This window comes from Capricornis sumatraensis, chromosome 10 (genome assembly GCF_032405125.1).
Source record: "Capricornis sumatraensis isolate serow.1 chromosome 10, serow.2, whole genome shotgun sequence".
NCBI classification, from domain to species: Eukaryota; Metazoa; Chordata; class Mammalia; order Artiodactyla; family Bovidae; genus Capricornis; species Capricornis sumatraensis.
Window position 1 is genome coordinate 9,442,056 of NC_091078.1, and position 10,182 is coordinate 9,452,237.

Consider the following 10,182-nt stretch of genomic DNA (forward strand, 5'->3'; position numbering starts at 1 on the left):
GTTTAATCAAATCATGCCTCACCTGTCAGATCAATCTGATCCCAAGTTCTAAGAGCAAGTGTGGCCTTGGCAATCTATCGCTATAGGGTCAGGGTCACCTGCTGCTGGTTCAGATGTAACCTTCAGCATCAGCTCCTATAGCTGGATGCGTTGGTTTTCTAGGGCTGCTCTAAACTGGGGGTGCTTGAAACAGAAGAAACTTACTCTTCACAATTCTGCAGGCTAGAGTTCTGAAATTAAGGTGTCTACACAGCATGTTTCCTTTGAGACTCAGCAGAATCCTTTCTTGCCTTTTCCCTTCTGGTGTTGGCCACTGACTCGTGGTGTTCCTTGGCTTACAGATGCATCACTGCGATCTCTACTTCCGTGGCCACGTGGCCTTCGCCTTCTGTCTCTGACTTCACATGGCATTTTCTCTTCTTATAAAAATACCAATTATATTCAATTAAGATCCACTCTAATGGCCTCATTTTAACTTAATTATATGTGCAGAGAGCCTTTTCCCAAATAAGGACACGTTCACAGATGTTAGAGGTTAAGCTATTAACAAGTCTTTTGAAGGGGACCCACAATTCAAGCCATAACAATAGATTTTTGCCTTGTTCACTGATTCATGCAGGTAAATTTTTTCTTATCACATTCCATGCTACATGCTTGGAAATAAGACACATAATGGTTCCTATGCTCATGGAAATACCAGTCTAAGAAGGAAAACAGACATTAAAAAAATAACTTAAAAAGCAACTAACAACAAATTTAGTGAGTGCCAAAGGGTGTTGTGAGAGCCTATAACAAGCAGCCCTGACATAGTCCTTGGGAACAAGAAGGCTTGCCAGAAAAGGAGAACTGGAAAAAGGATAAGCTAGGCAAAGGGGTTAGTGGATAAAGCAGCAATTCAGATAAGGTAACAAGATATGCAGGTTTCCTAAAAGCAGAAAAGAGATGGATATTTGGAATGAATTAAAAGAAGGCAAATGTGGCTCAAACAGAGAGAACTAGGAAACAGGGTGAATAAAGTTGACAAACTTCCAAGGCCAGAAAATGGATCTAGGGAACTTGATGCTACATGCAGATGACACCACCCTTATGGCAGAAAGTGAAGAGGAACTAAAGGGCCTCTTGATGAAAGCGAAAGAAGAGAGTGAAAAAGTTGGCTTAAAGCTCAACATTCAGAAAACAAAGATCATGGCATCAGGTCCCATCACTTCATGGGAAATAGATGGGGAAACAATGGAAACAGTGGCTGACTTTATTTTTTGGGGCTCCAAAATCACTGCAGATGGTGATTGCAGCCATGAAATTAAAAGACATTTACTCCTTGGAAGGAAAGTTATGTCTAACTTAGACAGCATGTTCAAAAGCAAAGACACTACTTTGCCAACAAAGGTCCATCTAATCAAGGCTGTGGTTTTTCCAGTGGTCACATATGGCTATGAGATTTGGACTATAAAGAAAGCTGAGTGCTGAAGAATTGATGCTTTTGAACTGTGGTGTTGGAGAAGACTCTTGAGAGTCCCTTGGACTACAAGGAGATCCAACCAGTCCACCCTAAAGGAGATCGATCCTGGGTGTTCATTGCAATGACTGATGTTGAAGCTGAAACTTCAATACTTTGGCCACGTGATGCAAAGAGCTGACTCATTGGAAAAGACCCTGATGCTGGGAAAGATTGAGGGCAAGAGGAGAGGGGGACGATAGAGGATGAGATGGTTGGATGGCATCATCGAATCGATGGCCATGGGTTTGGATGGACTCTGGGAGTTGGTGATGGACAGCAAGGCCTGGCAAGCTGCAGTTCATGGGGTCGCAAAGGGCAACTGAGCGACTGAACTGCACTGATGGCATCCATGGAAGAATTTTAGGTAGAGAAGCATTATCAAGTTGGTGTCAGTTACTATTTCTGTTAAATTAAACTACTAACAATTGTCATAGCTTCAAAACTCCCATGTGTAAGCAGGATACACGGGCATCTCTTTGACAAGCTCTCCCAGATTATGAGATGCTCTTTTCTATTTTGTTCTCATCAGTCTATTACCAACGGCGTCTGTTCATTCTGTCTGACCTGCTTCCATATCCTCTTTATGATTGTCTCATTCATACTCGCCAGATGCCGCTGCTGCTGCTGTTGCTAAGTTGCTTCAGTCATGTCAGACTCTGTGCGACCCCATAGACGACAGTCCACTAGGCTCCTCTGTCCCTGGGATTTTCCAGGCAAGAACACTGGAGTGGGTTGCCATTTCCTTCTCCAATGCATGAAAGTGAAAAGTGAAAGAGAAGTCGCTCAGTCGTGCCCGACTCTTAGCGACCCCATGGACTGCAGCCTACCAGGCTTCTCCCTCCATGGGATTTTCCAGGCAAGAGTACTGGAGTGGGGTGCCATCACCTTCTCCGAACTAGGATGCTAAATAGACCTAAAATAAGAGGAGGTATGGGACACTGGGCTCAAAGGCCTCTACCCTTCTATGTGACTGACCTCACTGAAGAAGACTTAAATGAAAATCCAAACTAAACAAATATGGAGAACAGTTTACACACACACACACACAAAACTTAACTTGGAATGAAAAATATTCACAGCTAGAGAAATTATGTTAAACTCATGGTTGAACAAAATAAGCTCTCTTTACCTGATTGGAAACATCACAGAATTTTCCCAATGAATTCTATAAAATCAGATTTTTTTTCTCAAGCTTATCATTTGATGACAGTAGGTATTCACATTTGTGTCTCAATGCTCATTTTCCTTAAATGTTCATTTTCATTGACTAGGAAACCTAATAAAGTGAACTCTACTTTATTTGCAACTGTCAAACTAATGAAAGACAAACTGAAGTGTTTCTCCAAACACTTTATTTCACTTAGATCTGTTAAATGCTTCAAGTGCAATGGGATAGCAGTCAATTCTGGATTTTAAAATACAATGTAATACTTCATTCCACTCTCCGGTCTAATGCACAGTATTTCTTGTTTAACCGGGAAACATAAGTACCAGCGATTTAGTTTGAATTTGAGACCACCCAATGCCTCCTGGATTAATGCCTCCTAGCATTAAGCAGGAATATTAAGTGAAGGAAAATGCCATTCTCATAGCTTTGCTAAATGTAATTTATAGTTTAACCATCATATTAAATCCTTTAATTGAAATCTGTAAAACAAATGGCAGTATTAGTAATCCCTTTATCAGCTTCCAATTCTCTGCCTACTTAACACCAGCCTCTAACCCAGGGGAAATAATTTCTCAAACAGAGTCCTTGAACTTGGGAAAACGTCATTGAATCTTCACATTGCATAACCTTAATATTCACTATTCCTGCAAGATAATATACTTTCATTTATCACACAAATGTGCTCATTTCCTTTTTGTGGTTCAAATGCATATTACCAAGGCCTTTCTAGCTTAATATTATCTGGACTTCTGGCTTATGTTGTAATTATACATAAAAAAAAATAATAATAGTTCAAGCAGAAGAAGAAACAGAAAAACTGAATCAGAATGGCAGCTAACGAGGTTAACAAAACTACAGAATAAGAGTGAAGTACTGAGCGACAAAGCTGATAAGGAAAACCTAGAATTAGCAGAGAATCATTATCGTCTTTCCCAATACATTTATCTCTCTCTGCAAAAGAGCTGTTGCTTGTTCTTGTAACTGGTGCTTTCCAACTTAAGTGTGCCATGCAAGGTATCCTTTGCTACAATGTGCCTATATGTTTGGCAATTCCTCCATCTAGATCAGCCAGATTTGTCCAGATGTTTAAAGGTAAATACATCCACATCCTTAAACCCTAAACCAGCAGTGCCAGTCAATTCTGCTAGATAGAGAGCAGGCAGGATCAGATTGAGGGCAGGACTGGCCAAGCCACCGTGTGAGAAGGAAAAGCCTTCCTGGGAAATAAGAGGGACTCCAGGAGAATCTCCTTACATCTATTTGCTTGGAAGAACCAGGGCCAAGGGAAAGGGCAAGGGTGAGGGAAGGGAGTCAGGAGGTGGAAGGGTACCCTGACCCCAGGTGGACTTCAGGATTTATATGCAGCTCCAGTGCCCATCTGCAGGAAGGAGCTGAAGGGTGCTTTTTCCAGCTCGCTTTCAGTGAGAGCAGTGGCTGGATTCCAGAGCTGAACATATGCACTGGCTATCAACAAGGGGAAGTTCCAAGTAAAGAAGAGAAGCACCTGTCATTTCCCTGACAGTTACTTCCAGCTTTAAATCTGGGGGGACACCTTCCCTTATATTTCGTGGTCTGACTTTTTCCTGCAGCTCTCTCCTTCTTTCTAGAGTCTCTGAGTTCCCCTCTACTTAATTCCCTTGCAATCATATCACTTTCTTCGGGAGAGAATTCAAAGCCGGTTCTCTGGGTACGTTCTATCATTTTGTCCCATCAGCTAGATCTGGCAGCTGGTGGCTCCCTCCTTTAACTTAAAGCATATTTACATTCCCCAGCTCTTGGCCAGGATCACTAGAGCAGAAAAGGAGAGGGATATGCCTGTGTTGCTGTACTTTGTTTCACACTGATTTTCTACCTTAGTTTCTCACAGCCCTTGTTTCAAGAATTTGAGGCCATTTTCCCAGAAGTAAGATGTCCTGGCTTGTTTATCCCTGAAGCTTGAAGAGCTACTGGAGAACAGGCTTTGAAAATGCTTCTCAAATCTGCATGAGCTGGGATTCATAAGAGGGCATTTTTGATGATCCCACTAAGTTATCACACCAAAAACCATTCCCCACAATCAACAATCACCCTTGACTAAATCATAGGAGCTTTATTCTGCATTCTCAAAGCTGGTTTCCTATGCATTGAGGACCGTTCCTAAAAATCAGGGGCGACCTCTGCCTTCTCTCCTGTTGAGTGCCTGCATCTAAGTTATCTAGGGCTTAGTCACAAGTTCCAGAGTTTTCCTCACCATTTCTTAGGTCATTATGTAAAATTAGACTCCTAGCAAACTTCCCTAAGTCCCAAGATCATTTAACATATTAGGCAAAACTGGAGTTATAACTGTTACTTAATTTAGGAGATTAGGAAAAGAAGGAAAAGGAGAACAGTAGCAGTTGTTTCTAATAAGAAGTTTTTTTTTAATTTTGTTCTTTTTCTTTATTTCCTCCCTTTTAATATCTTTTTTTTTTTTTTTTTTTTTTTACAGAGACTAGACAACCAACCCGGAGAAGGCAATGACAACCCACTCCAGTACTTTTGCCTGGCAAATCCCATGGACAGAGGACCCTGATAGGCTGCAGTCCATGAGGTCGCACAGAGTCAGACACGACTGAAACGACTTAGCAGCAGCAGCAGCGGCAGACAACCAACCACGTTTTAAGAAGCTACAAGGTGTTGGGTCCTATGTTGTCACTTCCCTGAAATTATTTCATCTAGCTCCCTAAAAACTTTGTCAGATAGGCATTTTAAATTGTCAAACTAAGGCTACATCAGTAAAGGAACTTGCCTAAAATCAGCAACAGATTGGCTGATTCAGAATTCAAATGTGGGTATCTAACTCCATAGCTAATATCCCTTCCTCCACCCCATTCTATCTCTCAAAAGTTTCATTTTATTGTCAGTCTTCAATCAATACATAGATCATTGAAGGGCCAAATTAAGGAGGCAGCACATTGTAGAGAAAGCCCATAGTACCCGCTCAATTCAGGAAGCCTGGGTTTTTCTTTTTCCTTCCACTAACCAGCTCTGTGACCTTGAACTGTACATGTAGTTTGCTGGGGTCTCTCATTACATCTATAAAATTTATTTCAATAACTGGATTATCACTAAGGTCTTTTTGACTCTAGCATCCTATGATTCCTATATATAATTAGATGAAACTATTTGAATAAATTAATATATTGGAAATCAAGACACAATTCTTTTTACCTCTTCCCATAATATCCCTCCCTTGAATAACTCAATTTCCAGGCACTCCTGTTCTCATCATTACAGACATTACTGCTTCGGCAATGCCATTTCATTCACCTTTAGAATTTAAGAATCGTCCACCATAAGCGCATTTCAAAAATCACTCACAGGCAAAGGTTAAAAAGCGGAAGCTACATATAATGAATTTCTGAAGAGTATTCAGTCACCGATCCTTCTAATGCAGGCGCTGCTTCTCAACAATAAAGAGACAAAAATAATTCGAAGCAGAGTCCTTAAAACACACACCTCATATTCATCCTTCATCTTTGCAACAGTCCTATCGCAACTTAACAAGAGCCTTTTCTCACTTAACGGAAACTCATTTAGCCTCTTCATTCAAGTTTGATCTTAAGAAGAGGAAACAATTAATAGCCGTGCTGATACCAACCAGAGCCCTCACTTGAGTTCCTTGTCGCTAAGGTGTGGGGGTGCCCTCTGGGTAGGCCTTAGGCAAAGAAAAAAGAATTTCAGGACAGCTATTTTTCTTTTATCTGCCACACAGTCCCCACCATAAATTAAGCCATTTTCAATTTTCTTAACTTCTGTGGTATTAGCATCTTCTATCTCCATTTTCATTATCATTCTTGACAAACATTTTCAGAGAATATTGTTTCACAGTAGCTCTTATAGCATTTCCTCTGAAGATACCTTTTGAAGAAATTGATGCTCCAAAAGGTGGAAGGACAAAATAAAACTTGAATGTGATAGAATTTGTATTAAACACATACACATGCAATAACACCATTGTGTATAATTTACAGCCATATTTATGAACACAGATTTGTTGAAACATATATGGATGGAGAAATAACAAACTGACAATTTTGTAGTTTCCTCTGAGGAGTGGGGTCAGTAGAAGGGACATGGTCTGAAATATCTTAACGTTTTGCAAAGAATTTTTTTTTTAATTTTCAACACTAAAATAATTAAGTTTAAAGAAAATTAAAAACATGCACCAACCACCTTTACTCTCAACGGTTAGAATGGGCCTTTGATTTCTGCAGCCCTGATGAACCACGGATAAGTTTGCTTAAGCTGTCTGCCACTTGGGGCATGGTGTCATCAACCTTCCACCCTTTGCCAGGAAAGTCAGACTGGCAACCCTAAAGAAAGTCCAATAATTAGTTTACTTCCCATATGATCTAGTAAAACATAAATAGGACAGATTCAGAATCTGACTTGGGCATATGTCAGGAATGATGCCCTTGTTCTTGCCCACCCTGTTCTTGGTCCTGTTTCCAAGTGGAGGACCTCCTGCTCACACAGCTGGGTTTCCTACAAAGACAGTGCTGGAATTAGTAAGAGTGGCCCCTGGTTTTTGCCTCTGCCTCTTACTGCCTCTCTTCTACCACCTTCCAACATGCCCATGACCCTCTACTCCAACGTCAGTCTTTTCAGTCCTTCTGGACTCCATGAAATCCCTGTCACCACTTACTCTAAGGTAGTAGCCATTTCCCCAACTTCTTCTTCCAGTATTAGAACTTTGTACATCCTTCCAACTCAGAATGTCAATATGGAAACAAGTATATGGTTAAAAAAAAATTTACAGTGCTCATCATAGCTAAGGGGGAAAATATTGAATATATTCCTTCTGAGGTCAGGAAGAAGATCAAGTTGTCTGTTATCACCAATTCTATTCAACATCATGCTGAAGTCATAGCCAGGACAGTAAGGCAAGAATAAAAACTTAAACCATAAAGATTGAAAAGGAATAAATAAATCTGTCTTTATCCTAAATCATATAATGTTCTATGTTGAAAATTCAAATTAATCTAATTTACAGGTAAATTACTAGAATTAGAATTTGTCAGCAGTGATCATAGCTATAAAATCTGTCTAGAAAAACATTTACTTTTCTATGTAACAATACAGAAGATGTTGTAAATATTTTTAAAAGGCACCATGTACATTAACATCAAAACTATGAAGCACCTAGGGAAAAACGTTAACAAAATTTTGTAAGTCCAAGGAGAAAATTACAAACAGAAAATTAAAAAATACATTATTTTTATGTGATCTATAAAGTAGTTGGAAGTATTGACTATTTAAAAGAAAGGTTTTGGAGGTGATGATGAAGATAGTATTCTTCAGGTAACAGAAATGTCATAGGCATCATCTACTCGTTGAAGCTGATGGATGTTTGCATGAACACCTGCAAAATCTCAAATGGAAAAACAAATATAGCCTATTTACCTAAAACAGTTTGTGAATAATTAGTTTAAAGTGATGAAAAACATGTATAAAACAAAATGGTAAATCCAACAAAAGAAACAGCAAATGCTACCACATTATTATAGATTTGTCACAATATGGGACAAACACTCATCAGTTGGGAATTGAGTAACTGTAATTATTTAAACACAATAACATAGCAAAAAACAAACCCCCAAACCCCAACTCTGAGCATGATTTCTAACCTCTTCATCAACTGAAGAGCTTCTACTGTAGGTTTATTAACAACATGAAACAAGTTCCAGACAAGTGTAATGTGCTGTGGAATAACAATCACAGACAGATACACAGACTGCAGAACTCCCCTTAATATATCTATCAGCAATTCCTTTAGCCTTGCCTGACAAAAGCTGCCTCCACGGTCCCTGATATGGTTGACTACTTTGTTATTTTGCAGCTGTTACTCTTTTTCTTTTCCAGTTGTCCTTTATGTGGAGTATCTTAAATATTCTTGGCAAGGTGTGGCTTTCTTTAAATAATCTAAGAAATGTAATGAGATGTCTTGTCCATTATAAAACGTTTCAACCTTGCAACAGTATAGTGGCATTTTAATTAGTTGAATATATATATTTCAATGATTCAGCAGGAAAACCCAAACTCAGGTGAGATGCCAAAGAATTTTTTCAAACAGTTGGTAAAAACCAAGTATTGTAACTACAATAATTTTTAACGAAACAAGTGATTAAGAATCCCACATGCATGCATGCTAAGTTGCTTCAATCATGTCCAATTCTTTGCGACCCTATGGACTGTAGCCCACCAGGCTCCTCAGTGCATGGGATTCTCCAAGCAAGAATACTGGAGCGGGTTGCCATGCCCTCCTCCAGGAGATATTCCCGACCCAGGGACTGAACCCACCTCTCCTGGAGCTCTTGCATTGCAGACAGGTTCTTTACCACTGAGCCACCAGGGGAGCCTGAGTTAGATCCAACTAATGGGTACCTCTTGTCAACTTTAAGTTTATTTTAAAACAGCAAAAAGGAAGTTTTGATAAAACATTAATGGGATGTACAAAAAAGGTGATAAAGATGAATGAAGAGGTCAATTAAAATGATTCTGCTATCAAGAAGCAAATAGCTATAAAAAACTGTTTTTAGATTATGCCAGGAGCAGTATGGAGAAGGAAGTGGCAACCCACTCTGGTATTCTTGCCTGGAAAATCCCATGAACAGAGAAGCCTGGCATGCTACAGTCTATGGGGTCGCAGAGAGTAGGACACGACTGAGCAACTGAGCACAGCACACAGGAGCAGTAAATGATTAGAGAAAGACATAAATTTAAAAGGTAAAAAACGGATCCTCGGACAACTTGAAAATGAAATTAATAAAAAGTCAAATATCTGATCACATTAAAAAGAATCAAATGGCTTGCCAATTTGACAGGAAATACCGACATAAACTAAAATAACAAAAACTAAATATGTCATTACAACCTGGGCATCAGGAACAAGGCAGGTCATTAATTTAAAGAATAGTCATGATTAGTCACTACCCAAGAACATGTGAAATGTTCTGAAATTTTATAGCCTGTACATAAAAGAAACTTGAAAAAGAATTTGCCAAATTTGATAGCAATCCTAAAAACGTACATGATATTACCATTAATGAGGTATAAAACTGAAACAAAATTTTCCAGGCCATCAATAATAAAATAAATTTCTATCACCCATGTTAGAGTCGGGACTAAATCATCTTTATGTTCCCTATACAGAAAGTTACATTACAAAGTCATTGTCATATAAAGAGGCTATCAAAGCAGCCAAAAAAATAATAGGGGGAAATGATTCTATTGAGTCAGACTTTGAATAATAAAATAACTTACTTTTCTGGATTTGGAGATGTTTATATTAATGTTTGTCAGCTTTTTTAATTTGTAATTTGTATGACTCCTTTGCTCTTCCAAATGAGTACTCACATTTGTACCTGATTATGTATTTTCATTGTAAACTTTTTTCTCAGAATGAGCTCCCTGCCCCAAATTATGAAAGCATCAATTCTCACAAAACCAAGATCTACCTGTACCAACCCATGTGAGGTGAAAGTTGGAACTGGGA